Here is an 18340-nt window from a genome sequence, read left to right as displayed (position 1 = left end):
TGCAGCCAAGCTTGGCGCGAGCGCCGCGCGGCTGACGGGCCGGCCCGCCAATGGGCGGTGGCGCGCGGCTCTGGGCAGCCAATGGGCGCGCTGCGGGGGCGGGCCCGGGCGAGGTTAGGGTGTCCTTGCAGGGTGCTGGGCTAAACTTCACCAAATAAAAGCTGTTTGTGTTGGGGCGGCTGCGGAGCCATTTTGGGTAAGTTCTGCCCCGAACTTTGGCTTCGCCCGCCCGGCGGGGCCCGGCCGGTGGCGGGGCTGCGCCAGGGCGGCGCTATGAATGAACGCGGCGGCGGCGGCGCGGGCCGCGGGGCGGGCGGGGGCCGGGGCGGCTGCCGGCCCTGTCATGGCTCCGGCCGCGGGGAGGGGCGGCGGTGCCCCCGGGTCCGTCCGCGCCGCCCTCCCCCGCCCCCCGGGCCGCGGCAGCGCGGGGGGGCCCGCGGCCCGTGTCGCCGGCCCTGCCGTTCACCCCGACCGGGCCTCGCCGGCTCCGGGCCGGCAGCGCGGGGCCGGGCGCCCCCGGCATTGGCGGCGGGTCCCGGGGCGTGCGGGGCCGGAGGCGGGGCGGGCTCCCCGCGGCACCGCGCGGAGGCTCCTCCCGGCCGGGGAGGGGGAAACGAGCCCCCCCGGGCGCGGGGTGCCGGAGCCCGCCCGCGGGGCGCAGCTCCCCGCTGGCATCTCGGCTGCGGTGCTCGGCAATACCAATAATTGAGTCTTTAAACTTGGCGGTCGGGGGAAGCGGGTCCCTGTGCGCGCCGCAGGCCGCGGGGCGCGGGCCTCTCGCCGCCAGCCGGGGCGCGGGGGGGATGCGGTGCAAGGGCCGCTCCCGCCGCGCCGGGCCGCGGGCTCGTCCTGTCACGGCGGTTCCGTCCCGCTGCGCGCCGAGCAGCCGCGGATCGCTCGTGGCACCGCAGCCATGTCACAGCCGAGGCATCGCAGTCACGGCGGAGCCGCGTCTCGCCGCAGTCATCGCGCCCGCTGCGCGTCGGCGGCCGCGCCGTGCGGTTCGCCTGTGCTCGCCAGTGGCGTTCACTGCCCGCGGAGGAGGATTTTAGGCTTGATCGATGGGGTTTATAGGATGAAGGCTGTGAGAGACGCGCATGCAGACAATGCGGGAGGAGGAAGCGAGATCGACAGCTCAGGTCGCTGCTGCGGGGGTGCCCCCGCCTGAGAGCGGGTCTCCCTCTGGTTATCGATTTGCCTGCTGACAACTACACTGAACTCCAGTGAAGTCGGGGACCGCGGGTCCAGGCAGGCTGGTTCTGCCTGGCCTGCTTCTGGCCTTTGATATGGTAGGGTATTTTGGTAATTTTGCTATGACAAATACTTGCTTTGTTTCCTCAGGGAGTTGGGATTCTTCTAGCCAAAAGCCCAGTATTTTCACTTGTTTACGACCTGCTCAGGAAATGCAGCAAATGTTGTTGGGGCTGGATAATGACGGGAGATGGACGGAGGTGGTTGGATGTGCTTGTGCAGTGTCCGGTGGGACTGGGCAGAACCCTCCAGCACCCCTCAGCTGGCAGGGGGCTCCTGGGATCAGACAGATGCTCTTGTCTTGTTAAATATTTGTCCATGACCCCTTCATTTGCACAGTACTCTTTTAAGTGCCATGGAGTCAGTTGGATTAGTGTTGCCAGAGGAGGGGAAGCACCGAGCTCTCAGAAGGTGTTTTCTCTGCTGTGAATGTCGCTGTTGATTTTGGGCCCTTTTCAGGTGATGGTGTGGGAAGAGGTGCTGTCTTTCCTCTCCTTGCTCCTTGTTTACCTCCTTCATGCACGAGCTCTGCTGTGCTCCTTTACAGAGAAATTACAGTTTTGGTCAAACTGTTAAAGTATGAAGCAATAACAGCATGTTTTGCTCTGGGAGTAAATTCTTCCTGGAGTAAATAAGTTGTTTCTCTCCCAAGTATTTTGGCCTTGAGCTGGGTTGGTTTTGGTTTAGGGCTGCCCCTGGGTTCCTTTCCTGGAAATTGCTTCCTCTTTCACTACAAAGTAGAAATTTGTCTTTGGGCATGCTAATTGAGCCCGTGTCTCTGAATTGGTACAGCTGCCTGTTCTTGCAGTCCTTCAGGGGTGCTGGACATACTGCTGCACTGCCTTCACTGCAGAGATGGGGGCAGTGGACTGAAGCTCATTGCATGTTGCCCCTCAAGTGATTCAAGCTGAAAAACACGGTAACTAGGAGAGCTGGATCCTATCAGAGTGTATGTGTGTGCCTTGTGCAGCAGAACTGAAAGTACATGTTTCTGTTCTTCAGACAAAAGCTGAAGTCAAGGAGAGGACTTTGAGAATGAGTGGTCTTGGTTTGTTTGCACTTTGATGAAGTTTGAAGCCCACCCTGCAGCTGTGGCTGTTTATTACTGCCTGTTCCTTTATTCTCATTCTTCCCAGTGGAAACACAGGCTGCCCTGTCCCTGAGGAGGCAGTTGCAGCCCTTGCTGCAGGCCAGTATGGGTACCCTGTGTGATGCTGACACTGAGGCAGCTCTTGCAGTGTTTATCCATGCTGTAGCTGTGAATAATGCACATCTCTCATGGAAGGTACTGCCAGGGGCCTTGTTACTGTGTTCTGAGTGTTGCTGTTTAGTTTAGTAGTATATGCCTTTTTAATGGCTTGAGTTTACCTCTCTCTCTGTTATCCTGATGGTGGCCTTAAGGGACTATGCTGCTTGTCTTTAAGTAGCTGGTCCTAGGTGTTCCAGTGTTAGACCCAGAGGTCAGTGCTGTGGGTTTTTGGGGTCTGTTGATTTCTAGTGGTTTGGTGGCTGAGGCTCTCAGAGGAGTGTCTGGTTTTCCTGACTGCTTTTTTACTGCATTTCTTCAGCTGTAAGTAAATCTCTGCCCCCTCTCCACCCCAAAAGTGTAATCACAATAATTTTTAAGATCTAGTCTTCCTTGAGTGATCCTTAATATTTTATCAGGAGTTTCTCCAAACACAAAAGCTTCTACAGGTGGATAATATAAAGAGTTTCACTGCAGTGGTTTGTGTTATTTCAAGAGGGCTTTGTACAAGCACGTGAACTGTTTTTGTGAGCTGTGTGACTTTGTGAGACTTGTTTTTTGAGAGGCTGCCAGAGCTGGCCTTTGTGTTTTGCTGTGGTGTCCTGGCCTGTCTGGGCTTTGTGCAGATAAGAGCTGATATGGTCCTGATCAGTGTGCAGGAGCTCACCCTGGCCCAGGGAGAGGAGCTGCTCAGCCTTGTGCTGGGAGCCAGCCCTTGGTGTGGGAATGCAGGCTCCTGTGCTGGGGCTGGAAAGCAGGCATGCGTGGGGAGGCTGCTCTGAGCTGGTCTTAAAGAGACATTGTCAAGCTCGGTGGTTGGATGTCTCCCTGGGCCTTGGGCCCCTTGAGAGGGCTTGTTTCATTGCTCCTGCAAGTAGCAGTGGGTGCATTTCTCCTTGCTCATCCCCAGTTCCTGCTTGGGCACTGGAGTCAGCCTCTGGTGCTGGTGGTCCTACCCTGGTCTGTGAAAGCAGAGGTCGTTGAAGGCCAGCAAGTGCTGTCAAGGGGAGAGAAGATGGTCAGGAGGGTGAAGGGTCTGTGTGCAGTGGGGCAGCAATATTTGCTGTGTCAGAGTGTAGAGACATGCAGGGTTTGTGTGGTGGGTTCTCAGCACCCTAAAAACCCATGAAAACAGAATTACTCTTGGCTGTGTGAGGTGTCATTGTCAGTGCCTGTGTTGCCAAGCGTGGTGATGGTGGGACCAAAACCCTCTAAGGAAGCGCTGGCCCTGCTCAGCACCGTGCTGTGAGTGCCTCTCCCAGCTTCCAGTGATCATCTGGCACCAGCCCCTGGTGGAGAACAGAGCTGGGGAAAGCTGACCAACCTGGCAGCAAAAAGGGACAAGTGTGGTTCTCTGGGTGTCAGCTTGTGACATGAGGAGACTCTGATTTTGTTCCTAACGTCTCAGGCTGGTGCAAGATGTTTTCCGTGTGATAGGACAATGCCTTCAACTTTCCCTTATATGGGAAAATCTGGGATGCAGCCTAGCAATCCACCAATATGTGGCTAATAATTTTTAGCATTGTTATGTTGGATGTGTCCAGTCAGCCACAGGGTTAAGGTATACCTGAGACACTGTGGCTGGGCTTTAATACTTAAGGCCAGTCTCTGGCAGATATCTGGGGAAAGGTTATGTCTGTGCTCTAGGGAATGCCTGAGCATAATTGGCTCTTTTGGAAGTCAGCTAAAAGCTGGGTGAGTTTGTGCCTGACTGTAGAGCTCCTGCCCTGTGCTGCCCTTGGGCCCAGTGCTTAGGGAGGTGCTGGGTTTTGTTAGCACCAGGTGGGGAGGTCATGGGAGCTTTTGACCCATCCTTTGTGTGTGGATCTCCTCTCTGTGGAGGAAACACTGCCTCGAGGTAAGGGGTGCATGCTGTTTCCATACTGCAGCCTGTTGTCTCCAAGGCATTTACAGCCTGTAGTGAGTATAAATCTTGCTCTAATAGGAGCAAAACATTCTTTTTCAGTCCAGAAAAGAAAATGAGAAGCATGGGAACCAAGTCCCAGTCCCTCTTAGCTTTTCGTGTGGGCGCTGGAAATGTGCTTGCAGAGGCGTGTTGGGTATGGTTCAAGGAGTGTGGATGTTACTTTGAGGGTGAGATGCTGGCTTGGCCGTGGGGTGCCCATCATATTTTCCAGCCCTGGTTTCCCCTTGAGGGATGCTGCTTCATGATATTATGAACATCTGCCCTCTGAGGTACAGCATGCCTTCTGCAGGCTTGCCTTTTCCCAAACTTCATACTGGTTGTTTTGGGGTGGTTTGTTTTACTGTGGTGGTTGGGAATTTTTTGGTTTGTATTTTTCCTAGTAAGATTAAGTTTAGATCTCTTCTGGTGAAGTTTTCTGACACTTGTTTGGTTCTCTCTGCCATTTGTCTCAGTTGTGATGGGAAGTCTGGGTTGAAATGCAGGTAATTCATTGGTTCCTTTTGGGATGACTGTGCTTAAAGCAGGGAAAAGTTATGCTTGTCAGTGTTAATTCTGAGTATTTTCTAAATGTTTCTGTAGAAGTGTGGGATCTGTGGAGCCCTGCTTTGCATTAGAGTAGCTGTATCAGGGGTCAGGCTGCTGTTACTCTAGGCCGAGCTGGCTGCGTGTCCTGGTGATGTGCCTGTGCTTGCAGTGGAGAGACAGGTAGTGGAGGGTATGGTTGTTTCAATTGCTGTCTGATGTGGCCCTAAATTACTGGATTGAATTGCAGCCTGGGAGCTCTGGCACAGGAAAATAGGTGGAAAGGGCTTGGGCATGTGTGGGGTACCCAAGGCAGAGGCCTGGTGGAGAAGGCCAAGTGGGGCTGTGTCCCTGTGACTGTCAGCAGACCTGTGTGGAGAAATAACTTACTGCCTTTGGTGTTCAAACCCCCTGGGATGTAAGACCCCCCTACCTTTTCCCCAGGAGACACTTCATTTGTATTTCTTTGAATGCACAAGCAGTACTTTAGCTAATTGAGGGACTTCAGCTAGCAGACGCTCCCCCTTAGCAACCACTGTTGGGACTGTGCTCCCTCTCTGTTGTGCTGAACATAGGTATTTGTTTTATGGACATACTTTCATTTTGCACTTCAGCTTGCACTGTACGGCTGCCTTGGAAGGTGAATTCCAGCACTAACAATTAGCCATGTGCAGGAACAAGGGTGCTCCAAAGTTACAGGGGACTTCCACTTCTTTGATATAGGTAGGTGAAATATCGGTTCTTTAAGAAACATTAATGCCTTGTTATATATGTGCATCGAGGCAGAATTAAAGTTAGTCCTAGATACAAGAATAAACATTAGTGCTTTGCTATAGATGTGCTGTGAAAGCTGCTATTTTTGTGTGAGCCACTGCCTTGAGTTCTCTAGGTCTTGTGCACAGAGTGCTTTTAACCCTCAATCTTTCATCTGCTTTGGTTGAATTTAGAATATACTTTAGATAAAATGAAGTTTAAGTGTTCGATGTCTGTTAATTGAGGATCTGAAAAGAGCCATTTTTGATGAGTTCTTTAAATGCCTGGTGCATCCCTGTGTACCCTGTGCTTGCTTAGCCTCGGAAGGAGTGTGGTGGGTGTGCGACTGCACAGCCCATTGCTCCTGTTTGTATGCTTCCCTGCTTGTTGCTTTAGGGCAAGCAAAGCCGTGTTTCTCAGTGATCTTTCTGAGTCCCTGCAGGGTGCCCCTCACCAGAGTATCTGAGCCTTTCCCGGCATGCTCTTGGTGCATACATAAAGGCAGGTTTCTCTCCTGCACGCAGCCAGCAGAGGCTGTGCTGTTTGCTGTTTGCTGCGCAGCGGTGCCGCGGGAGGCTGGCTCAGGCAAGGCTTGTGCTTTCTGTGAACGTGCTGAGGTTTGGCTGCAGGTCTGTGGGCCAGTCAAAATGACTTCTCCACCTCCTTGCTCTGAAGGGTGAGAGTTTGTCAGACAGTAAAGTCACTGGTTTGGAGTTAGGCCAGTCCCACACTGTGCTTCAAGTGTGAGGACCAAGGTCCTGAATCCTGAAGGCAGAGGAGGGAGTGTGTCACTGTTGGCACAGGCTCTTTGAGGCTTTGGTACTTGTAATTTCAATTCAGGGCTCTGAATTCAGGTGTGATTCTGCAGGTTGTAGGACCTATATGTTTGAATAGGTGCAGCTGTGCCCACATCTGACAGGGCATGCTGTGTGTGGAAATGTGGTTATCTGCAGTTGCTGCTCTCTGGTTTCCAGACAGGCTCTCCATTGGCTGCTCTGCTGAGTGGAGCATGGCATTAGGGCTGAGGACAAGTGTCCTTAAACCCTTTCCTGGATCTAGCTCTACTTCCTGCTCTTTCTGCTCCCTTAGCTGGAAGAGAGAGACCAAAGCAGAGAAGTGGATTTCTGGATGCAACCTTGTTGTGTGATTGTTCCTGCAGAGATCCCTGCTGCAGGAAAGGTTCAGAATAAGGGTGGCTTATCCAAGTACTGAAGGAGAAGGGATGTGGAAACCATTTTGGTTTGGTCTTTGGACACGTATGTGCAGTAAGAGTGGGCTAGGACATGGGTCTGTGGGAGCTGTGCTCTCCTGCTCTGTCTGGGGTTTGCTTACCTGGCTTCCACCTTGCTCTGTGTCCGAGGAGACTGATGTCTACAGACCTGCCAGGCAAACAGGGACAGGATTTTCTTGGTAGCTTGATGCAGTTGATGCCATGTTCTTGCTGGCTGGCTGACCCCATAACTATGGTGCTCACTGGCCAGGAGTGTCCAGGGCATCCTCTGTCTGTGCCCTGGATAAAAGCAGCTTGAGTCCAGGAGAGATCCACAACAGCTCTTCCTGCGTGCTGTTGGAAGAAGCTTCGTGTGCTCTGGTGTTCCAGTTCTGTTTGGATGTAAGGACTCTGCAAAAATGGGACTCTGCAGCCAGGGTTAGTGACAGTGGCTTGGTATCCTGTGGCAGGAACCTCTCCTGCCCATGTGTGCCCATGTTCATGCAGCTGTGGCTCTCCAGACTGGCGAGGTTGATGTTCACTGTTCCCTGAGCTGATCTCTGACTAAAGGGCTTTCTGAGCTGAGGCAAGAAGGGGCTACCTCTCCATATGCACTTCTGGTAGTGTTCTGTTTGCAGCGTGTCTGGGCAGGCCTTTGTGTGCTCACCATTTAAAAGGGCTACCCAAGTGTATTAAAGCATTGCCTATAGCTGAGGAGCTGGCATCACTGAACCTCAAGCATTTGCACAAGAGGAATTGAAGAATTTCTCTTCAGCACTGCTCTCAGCCTCCCAGACTTAAGTCTTTCTTGGGATGGTGTAAAAGACAAATGCAAGGAATAGAGATAATTGAGAAGAATGTCTCATTACAGATGGCATCTGAACACTGGAGACTGTTCTCTCAAAGTTCCTTCTCAGGCCTGGACAATAGCAGATTTTGTCTGTCACTATTTTGGAGCGAGGTTTGCTAGATTTTGTGAGCTGTGTGACCTTACTACAGCATACAAAAATTCCCACACTGTGGTTTTTTGGGATGTTATCTTCCTGGGTGCTGATGAACAGCTTGGTTCCCCCAATACCAGGCCTGCAGGCAGGGGTCTGTCAGCCAGGCTTTCTGCCCTGCGCTGGAGTGGTGGCCTGGGTTTGCAGTGCTGGCAGGACAGGTACAGCCTCTGTGGGTGCAGGAGCTCTTCTCCAGCAGGGTAGCATCAATCAAGGGGCCTCTGTAAGCTGGTGTTGGAGCTGCCCTGTGCTTGGAGAGTGAGCAGTGTAGCAACTTGTCCTTCTGCTCCTGAAGAGCCTTTCTATGCTCCCCCCAGCCTTCACTGTGTGTGAGAGCACAGACCAAGCTGGACATCCTTTATCTGCTGTTTTTTGAGATCCCTAGGACCAGGATGCAATGCTGCCTGGCCCAAAGAAGAGCTGCTCACTTATCACACAGTGAGATGTACCTTGGGATCAGCCTTCAATGCCCGTGCTCACAAGCTGTGGTCTGAGATGTGGCCATGGGAGGCAAAGCAAGGCTGGCCCTGAGCTCCCTTCAGTCTCTGTACACCCCTTGCCACTCTGCCACCTGTGCACAGATGAGGCATTTGGCAAAGTGGTGGTGTCTATCCTGTTGTGAGGGCCTGGAAATGTTTAAAATGCTAACTCTGTTCCTGTGGCCCAGCTGCTGGTCACTTGGCCACGTTTCATGCAGCTCCTTGAGTGTTTCCTTGGGCACATTCCTGTGGGCTGCTCATTAGATGAAGCAGGAGGTTGGCAGGAGGGCACCAACTTTTTCTTTCACCCATTTTCTTTACTCTGGTTATAGCAGGAGAACAATGGGGAACACCTGAGTCAGCAGGTAACTGGGGCAAACAGGGATGTGGGGATATGAGGTGTGTGACTGGCAGGGGTAAGAGTGATCTGCTGTGGAGGTCTGTGGCAGGAAGCTTCAATTGGAGCAGACTGGCAGAAATTCCTGAAGAGAGTATTTTCAACATGACTGGAATGTGCAGTGGGGTCTCCATCACTATATGGGGCTGTGGCAGGTGCTGCTGTGCCTTTTCAGTACAAAATCTACTCAGGGTGTCAGATGTGTCCTTCCTGTGTGTCTGCTGCCAAGTCTTGAGGTGCATTGTGTTTGTTCACCTTCTCATGGCCCTGATGTAAATGTTGATTTTTTTTGTCTCTATTCTAGCATTAGAAAATAGAGGCACAAAGGCTTGTGATTGCCTCTGAGGAGCTGTTTGCAGTGTGACAAAGCTGTTTTCTGACACCTTGAGTTTGCTGTGTAAGATGTGAACAACAGCAAGAGAAAAAGATCTGTACTCTCAGGAATGCCATCTGCCTTGGGATAGTATGAGTTTGGTGCAGTTTGGTATAAAACTCTCAAACCTTATAAAATGTTCTTTGAATTGGGTAGCTGTCAAAGCTGCCAAAGGTTGGGCTGGCTTTTGTACACCATTCTTACTAATAGAGGTAAAATCATGTGCCTGGTGGCTTCTTTGTAGGGACAGGGACCTTGAAGATGGACTTGGACAGCTAAGTGAAGCTTTGAGCACTTGTGTCAGACATAAAAGGCAACAGAAAATGTGCAGAGTGCACAGGGTGCTGGTTTTTGCTGAAACCTCTATATCCCTCCTGGTAGCTGGAGAGCAGCTGGATGTTTTGCCCTAATGCAAGAGGCCTCTGAAGCAGCTGACAGTAAGCTCTGTGCTCCCTTGAGCCCAGTAATTCATCAGAGCTTTTTTCTTACACTACTGGGAAGTCTGGCTCCTCATGACTGCTGGTCCAGGAAGCCAGCAGGAGCTAAGCCTACAATTCTCTCTCTACCCAGGGGTAGCAGCCAGGCACTTCAGGGAAGAGAACCTGCTTTCAGCACTGAGAGTGTCTCCTCAGAGCTTCTTTACCCATTTCCATTTAAATGTAGCTAGGGTTGTGTTGTCACTCTGACCAGAGGCTTTCCACAGCCTCCATGGCAGCTGCAGCACACCTGCCTTGGCATGCAAGGCTCCCTGCCTTGTGGAGGAGCAGGCTGGGTGGACTGTCCCAGGCTAAGAGGAGTTGCCCTCCAGGTGTCTTTGGCTGCCAGCAAGCTGGTCATGGCACTGTGCTGAGCTGCTGTGAGCTCCTGACTCCCACAGGCCAGGAGAGGGGCTGTGAGCTGGCTGCCTGCAGCAGGGTGCCAGAGGGCTGGGAGAGCTGTGCAAATGACACTTGGCTGTAGGCTTTATTGTCTTTGGAGCTCAGGGCATTCCTGTAGCATGTGGATACAGAGATTGCATTTTCCTTATTTTAAAGTAGGAAATCAGGTGCTGGGAGTGTGATGGAAGAAGTGGAAAGGCTTTATGGCCACTGTCACTGTCTGTTCCCTGGACACTCCATTCATGTCCTTGTTGGCTTTCTGGTCAGTATGCTAGGACTGGTGAATAAAGTAGAAGGAGAATTTGGCTCTGGTGGTGGAGGAATGGCTTGTTAAGATTTGGCAGACAGGGCAGTTGATTTGGGCTGTGTTGTGGCCTGGATTGGAGGCCACACTGGAGCATGTTTTTGTTTAATGGGTAGCATAGGTCTGGAACGTGCTGCATCAGGGATGTGCAGTGGCTTTGGTGATGTGTCAGGAGCTTGAGCTGGGGATGCTCTTGACAAGGCACATGAATCATGCTGGTGGGATACTGCCCTGCAGGGAGCCACTGTGGACCCTTGTGTGTTCAGGAGTGCTGCACTTGTTCTTGCACACCAGTTCAGCCATGCCCAGGGCACTCTTGGCACTGAGTGTGGTCAGGCACCTGTCCCTGTGGGAGCCCAGCCTGCTGGGTGCCAGCTATGGGTCTGGGCAAGCTTGGCCTGTCTCCTTTCTCTCTTACCTGTGTAGGTACTGCACTGTAGGTATTTGGTTTGGTTTTCCTCTGTGGTTTTTTTTTTTTCGCTTTGCTGATGTTGAGGATTAAAATCTACTGCCTGAGGCTTATGAGCAACTGTTTGGAGTCAGACTCTTGGCCAGCAGATCAGAAGGCAACATACTCAGTAGGTTTGAGAAATCTGTCTAGCTCCTGGTAGCTCCTGAATACCTGGGTAGCAGGATGATGATGTGGTGAAGGGCACACAGATGATGCTGGGTGCATCCCCGTGGTGGGGAAGGGGGTTCAGCTGACATTGGGTGCATCCCCACTCTGCAGACAGCCACCTTGCAACTCCTGTGCCACTTGGGAGTAGTGTGTCCCCTCATTGTGGGCTGGTCATGAAGGTGATGAGGAAAATACATTTTGTGGTGAGCTCAGATGTGGTTTCCCTCTCTTTAGCAGCAAGCTGGGGTGCTTTGTGTGCGTGTCATATGGCGAGGAATGGCTTTGTGTTCATGATGAGCCTTCACTGAGCAAACAGAAGGAGTTTTAGCCCTTCTGTGCTTTCTCTTCCCTTGTGCTGTTGGTCCCTGCTCACTGCTGGCTCTCTGGGCTCTGAGTGAGCCCTCAGTTCTCAGCCCTCTGGCACTGTGCAGCTGCTGAAGGTCATTGTGGTTATGGTCTTGGGTTAGGAGCTGCATTTGAAACCCTCCAAAAAGGAGCTATTGCTGGTTCTGCCACGTGAGCGTGTCATGAGAGTCATGAAGTGCAGCTGACTGAAGCTGCATTACCGGGGGCTGTATCCAGCCTGCCTGTGCTCTCTTGCTCTCTGGGTGCCAACAGAGCATCCTCTGTGGGCAGGCATGGCAGGAGCCCAAGTGTCTCCCTGGGGTCTCTGACGTGGCTGTTGCTGTAGGGCTGAGAGCTTGGGAGCAGAGTGTTGGTGTTGAACAGGTTTTTGGAGGGGAAAGCTGTGCAGCATAAGCATATTCCTTTTCCAAGTGAGCAAGTGGCAAGGAGGTTGTGGTGATTTATTGCCTGCCTGTCAAAGTCTTGTCTGTTTGCTGGTGGGATGGTGGAGTTGGATGTCCTGGAAAGGTACTGCAGGTTTGCAATGTGCTTTTGGTGTCCTTATCAGCAGATCTCTGGGCTTCCCTGGCCCTACAGAGAACACAGTTTGTTCCCCCCCACCTTCTTTTGTTAAAGATTAAAATATTTTGAGAACAGAAGATTGCTTGCAGTATGGCTGTGTGCCTTGGGGTTGGCTGTTGTGTGATGCTCTGCCTGTCCTGCACATGTGTACCTGCCTGATGCATGTTTGCTCCCTTACTTTGGGTTATTTGGACCTCTGTGTACTCTTCTTTTTCCCCTTGCTTCCCTCATCCTGCTGCGTGTCCAGCTCAGGGTGTGGGGCCCGTGCCCTCTTCCCCCATGGAGCCCCGGGGTGTTACAGCAGCTCTGAAATGCAGAGCACTTGGCTGCTATGGGATGCTGAGGGAGTCTTGTTTTCTGTAGCTGTGCAAGCAGAGCTGGGAAAGCTGCACAGCCTCTGTTTGGGAAGGAGGATGTATGGTGTGCTGCCTGGCAGCGAGCCTGCAGACTCCACAGCCCCCTGCATCGCTGCTGCTGCTCCTCTCATGCTGAACTACCGAGTTATTTTTAACTTGGAAAAATTACAGCCTGCGCTTGGCATTCTGTACCCCCAGCGGAGGGCTGGAGGCAGGATGTGGGGGAGGCTGGAAATGCTGCGGGTTTCCAGGGGCTGGTGCCCCCCGCAGCCTGTGCCTGCGAGGCTGCTCTGCTCTGCTCGGATGGAGCTTCAGCTGCATTCCCGTGGCGAGGCACGGAGCAGCTGCAGACACAAACAAATCCTGCTGCAGCAGGCTGTGGGGAGAGACTGTGCTGTGCTCTCCTGCCAGGCTGCTTGTGACAGCCTGCATGCAGGTAGCTGCTGGCAGGACTGGGTACCTCCTGCAGAGGTGCTCTGGGCTGCTGGCAGAGCGCTGCAGAGCAGCAGCCAGCCGCGTTGCTGTTTTGCCCGCTGGAGGAGGCTTTGCTGGACCGTGCAGCCCTCTCTAATTCCACTTGCAGGGAGCTGCTGGGGAGGAGCCAGGGAGAGAAGTGTCACTCTTGCACCGTGGTTCTCTTTCACCACTCCCCTAGCTCTGCCTCTAGTGTTATGCAGGCAGTTGTGTTGTGAGTGAGTGTCTCCCCTGCCTGGAACTCCCCAAGTGATGGGAGCACCTCTCCAAATCCCCTGGCAGGCAGATGTTGCTGCAGAGCCTCTTTTCCATGCAGCCCTCAGGAATGTAGTTCCCTGAGTCCCTCTGGATTGCAGCAGACTCTCAAGTTTCAAGCTCCAGCAGCTCTGCTGGCTGAGATGTGCCTGTGCAGCCCTGCTTAGGAACAGGGATTGATAAGGTAGCAAGGCTCAAACAGCCCCAGAAGACTGCAGCTGTGTCTCTTTGCTGTTTGGTCTCAGAGAGCACTGTTGGTCAAGCCAAACAGAGCACTGCAGATTCCAGGTGCTGCTCTTGGTCTGTCCCAGCCAGACCTGTGAGTCCTTTACTGCTGCTCACCTATAATGTGGGGGGAGTGGCTGAGGCCTGGGCCCTGCTTAGTTGTCCCTGGGCTTGGTGTCTGCCTTACCAACTGCAAAGCTATTGAGGAGGTTCCTCTGATGGGGAGGTGCTGCCAGGGGCTGGGGCCTTCTCTTCCATCTTGCCTGGGGAAGCCTGCCAGATCACTTCTGATCTGTGGTCTGCTACTCCATGGTTCTCTTAGTGGTTGGCCAGGAGTAGCAGGGGGAGCACAGCAAACCTCTTGGCAAGTCATGGCCAGTCCTTATGTCCCTCAGCTGACTTCAGGCAGATGCAGGCACCCTTCCTGGCTGCTTTGGGAATGATTCTCATTTGTTTGTTGAGACTGGTCCCACACACCCAGCACTTTGATCCCATTTGGCATGACATGCTCTGTGCAGTGAGCTGGTGTGAGGCTCTCCAGGTGTGGGATGACACCCATGGCATGGGGTATACCATGAGATACTGCAGCTGTTCCTCTCTCTCTGACCTCAAATCAGGACTCTGAGAGTTCCTGCCAGAGCAGCAGTACTGATGTCTCAGCTCTACAAAGGCCTGATGTGATGCCTGACCCTGACAGAGAAATGTCACAGCTCACATCATCCCTGTGTGATAGGGAATGGCTACTGGCTGCTTCCTTTCCTCAGGGCTGTAGTGTTTGTTACCAGGCATGAGACTCTGCTCTGTGTTTGAGCTAAGGGCTGCTCCCACAATGACAGCAGGTGGTGGAGAGCAGAGCAAGTCTTGGGCAGCCAGTGCTGGAGTGACACCCAGAAGACCCTGAGAGAGCTACTCTGCAGCTTGTGAGGCAGTGGGGTGTCCCCACCACTGCAGAACGGTGTGAATGCACAAGGACAGCTGCTGACACTGGCACAGGGATTGGTGTGTGGGGCAAAAGTCAGAGCAGGACTCTTGGAAGATGGGCTTCTGAAAGCTCTCAGTTTTCCTGTTGCCCTTTGTTGTTGCTTTGTCTCTGGCAGGGCTGAGCAGGCCCTTGTGCTGTGTCTTTGGGAGCTGCCTGCAGTCTTAGGAATGAGACTTCTCATCAGTCTGTACTCTGTTGTCAGGGCAGGTTAGTACCTCCTCAGGTACCAGAGCAGCAAGGCAGTGTTGAGCTACCCAGCTTGCCAGGCTAGCTGCCAGCCATGAGCCTGGCTTGCTACTGAGCAGCAGGTTTGGACCTGGCACCCCTGACGAGTATCTTTTCCTTCAAGCTGTGCCCAGGCACTGGGGAGATGCAGCACTTCTTGAGGCTCATCAGCAGAGCAGACTTGTCTGAAAATCAGTAATTTCATAGCATGGCCGTGCAATTCTTTATCTTCCTGCTTGTCCTTCAGGGCTGCATACAAAATGCTGTGTGTGTTTGAGATCTGTATTTCCAAGGGATCCTTCTTGTCATTGGAACTGGAGGAGGGAGGAGAGAGAAGGGCTACATGATGTTGAGGAGGTGAGCAAGGCTTACATACCTCACCTTGAAGGAATGTCACCAGAAGTCTGCTGATAGATGGAGGTGGGACACTTCTGGATACATCTGTCTCAAAGGAGCTGCTTGCAGTGAGACCTTGTCCTTGGCACCTCCCCTCCCTGAGCCTGCTTTGTGTGTGCCAGGTGCTGCTCCTGCACTGGGAAGGGGAACCCTCTGGCTGCAGGGAGCTGGAGCACAAGGTCATTCTGGCAAGTGTACATCTCAGTGGGCTAGTGCTAGGCAGTTTGGGAGATGAGTGAGGATGTGTGGAGCTGGGTGTGCTGTGTTAGAGCACTTCTTTGGTTTGTAATAAGCACAGGGGTCTCCAGCCTCAAGTGTGGGCTCCTGTTCCTCTTGAATGTCACTGATGAGCCACTAAGGGGTGCTTCCATCTGCCATGTGGGAAAAGGAGCTGGAAAAGCTGCTGATGTCTAAATCAAAGGATCATAGAATAGAATAGATTGGAAGGAATCTTAGGTTATCTAGTTCCAACCCCTCTGCCATGGGCAGGGACACCTTCCGCTAAATGCACTTTTAGCTCAGGATACAGAGCTGAGGCATGGAGCCCAGTCTGTGTTTGCAGAGTGTTGTGTGTCTGTAGTGTCTTTGTGGTCCCAGCTGGCAGTGTGCCCTGGCTTTCCAGGAAGAGTGTGTGCTGGAGAGCCTTGGGGACTGCCCATCCCACTGGACCAGCTTGCTGTGCTCCAGGGGATCAGGGGCTCTCACTTCTGGCCTGGCACCTGAGTAGTCAAGACACCTGATGAGAAGCAAATGTGATCCCTTTGCTGGATTTTTATCACTTCATTGAGATGTGGGGTGTGTGTGTGCAGGGTGCTGAGTGGCTTGGTTGTGTTGTTGAATATCTGCCACAGGTATGGGCTGAAAATCATAATTGAAGTGTAGTGAGTGGAGTCTCCTCTGAAGATACCCAGAACCTCTCTCTCAATTCTGTGAGACTTGCTCAAGGAGAAACCTGCTTTATCAGAGGACTTGGGCAAGATGATCTCAAGAGATCCCTTTGAATTCCAACCATTCTGGAATTTTGTAGTTGTGTGTGTCTGCTTACAAGTTTGCAGTGTCCAAGGCTGTTTCCTGGTTCTGCTCTTTGCTGCAGCAGCTCTGGAGGAACTTGAGTGCAAAATTCCTATTTAGCCAGGGCAGAGAAAGGGTGCAGGTTTTCCAAATGGGTTATCACCACTGTTCTTGGCACATAGGTGGACATATCCACACAGGCCTGTGGGTGTCCCTTGGACTTCCAGAGATGGCTTGTGAGCTTTGCTGCTTTTTGAATCCAAGGTCCTGTTGTGCTTGGAGAAAGCCACCTGCCCCATCTTATTTGCCCTTCTGAAAGGGATCATTAAGGACCTGGGGTGTTGATTTTTGTTTCAACTGAACTTGTTTCCTAGCTGCAGTCTATTTCCACAGATAAAATCAGTGCTTTTTCCTCTTTGAAGAAGGCTGTCACCTGCCTCTTGCAGGCAATTGAAAATGGCACTGTGCTGCAGGAATGTGCTCTAGTAAAGAAAAAAAAAGCTGTTGTACCAAATAAGGTGTGTTCTCAGGTAAATGCCATTAGTTTCTGCAGATTCTGAGGCCTTTGCTTTGTCTGAGTTTAAGGCCCTTTTGCCTGTTGGTGACAAGCCTATGGACATGACCTGGGGACAGACTGCTCAGGGCTGTGCTCATGCTGCCCCAGTGCAGCTCTGGGGCTGAGCTGGCCTCGGGGAACTTCTGAGCTGCAGCCAAGGCCTGTGGACATGTACAGTTCACCTGAGCTGTGGGCTGGGGGACCTGGGGGCACCTGAGCTGCCAGAGAAGAGAAGGGAGGGCAGGGCTTGAAGATAATACAGACCCTGGAAGGAAAAGGAGAACAAAATTAGGACTGCATCCAGAGCTGCTGACTCCCACCTTCCTCACCGTGCTGCAGATGAGATTTCCCTTCAGGAAATGAAAGTTACTCTTCGGATAAAAGCTGTGAATAAAACTTCTTCTGAAGTGCCTTGATGTGTCTGTGATTGAGGGGCTGTTGGAACATCTTGAGACAAAGAATGCTTGAAGGGATATTGGTGGAAGTCTGCAGTGCAGGAATGCCAGAGATTGCACTCAGAGATTGAACTTTGTGTCTGAAGAAATCTGTGGGCCCAGGCCTGGCAGTGGTTGTGTGCTCTTGGGAGCACATGCAGGATTTGGAGAGAGGGAAAGGCTGAGATAAGTCTGGGTGTATCCCTAGGGGAAAGATGGGGTAGCCCCTGACTGTGCCACATGCCTTACTGGTTTTGGGGGCTGTTTGACCACAGAATCAGAGTAGTTTGGAAAAGGCCCCTGAGATCATTGAGCCTGACTGTAAACACGCCACTGCCAAGGCCACCACTCAACCATGTCCCCAGGTGGTAAAGCCACATTTCTTACCAATCCCTCCAGGAATGATGACTCTAGCACTGCCCTGAGCAGCCTGTGCTAGTGCTTAACAACCCTTTTGGTGAAATTTTCCTTAATTTCTAACCTAAACTTCCCCTGGTGCAACATGGGGCCATTTGTTCATATCCTGCTACTTGGTAGAAGAGTCCACCTTTGTCCTGGTTTGAAAGACAGGTGTCTGCTAAGAAAGGCAGGAGCCTCTCTTTGAAATGGAGAATATAAACCTCTTCCCTCCAAATTATTATAATTTTGGAATAAAGGGGCTCTCAGGCAAAGATATGGTAATAGGAATAACAGTTCTTCACTAGGAAAATTAAAATAGAAATGCAGTATTACAAAGAACAATCCCAAACCCTGCCAGAGTCAGAATCCAAGCTGACACCCGTCAGTCAGTCAGGGTGTTGGCACAGTCCCATTCAATGGTGGCTGCATCCTCCTGCAGGGGCAGATGTGGTTCAGCTGGAGCAGTGCTCCTGGAGAAGGTGCAGTTTTCCTCTGGAATCCAGTGGGAAAAGGCTGCTTTGGTGTTCCCAATCTTCATTTTTTAATCTACGTAGGAAATGTTTGGCTCCTCCCCTGGCTGGAGCATCTCCCAGTGGGATGATGGAATTTTATCAGTCATGCACTGGGACTCAATGGCCATTAACAGGAGATATCTCCTGGAGGGAGGATGGATTGTGGAAAAGATAAAGATGACTTGGTTTCAGCAGATGGCTCATTAACAGAGAATATCTCCCGTGGATAGAAGGTGGTAGAATACATATTTTGGTCACATCCTGTATTGCAGCCTAAGACAGCCTGGCTCCACACCCCTGTTAGGGAGCTGTGGAGAGTGAGGACGTCCTCCCTGAGCCTCCATTTCTCCAGGCTGGTCTCCCCCAGTTTCCTCAGCCACTCCTCATCAGACTTGTGCTCCAGATCCTTCCCCAGCTCTTGCCCTTCTCTGGACACGTTCCCTGAAAGTTTTTCTTGTCACAAGGGGCCCAGCCACTGAATCCAAGCTCCATCCCCTGCATCATTTCCCACAAAGTGGTTTTCCTGTTGGAGAAGTTCCTGTTGGAGCCCTGAGAGCTGGTCCTGTTGGACTGATGCTCACCTGTGTGTGTGTGTTGTATTGCACAGAGGAACACCTTTTAGTCAGGT

At 52.3% G+C, this 18340-nt stretch overlaps 1 protein-coding gene across 1 annotated transcript in view; it reads left to right on the top strand.

Annotated features, from left to right (window-relative positions):
* The window catches only part of CHD6 (chromodomain helicase DNA binding protein 6), an 83570-nt gene continuing 65230 nt past the window's right edge, over window positions 1–18340 (top strand). The window contains 1 exon segment of the mRNA XM_056507138.1: window positions 1–196. The gene's annotated coding sequence lies outside the window, so the exon portion shown is untranslated.

This window comes from Oenanthe melanoleuca, chromosome 20, assembly GCF_029582105.1.
Source record: "Oenanthe melanoleuca isolate GR-GAL-2019-014 chromosome 20, OMel1.0, whole genome shotgun sequence".
NCBI lineage: Eukaryota > Metazoa > Chordata > Aves > Passeriformes > Muscicapidae > Oenanthe > Oenanthe melanoleuca.
Note: the sequence above shows the minus strand (reverse complement) of the source record. Positions and strands in the feature narration are given on the sequence as shown.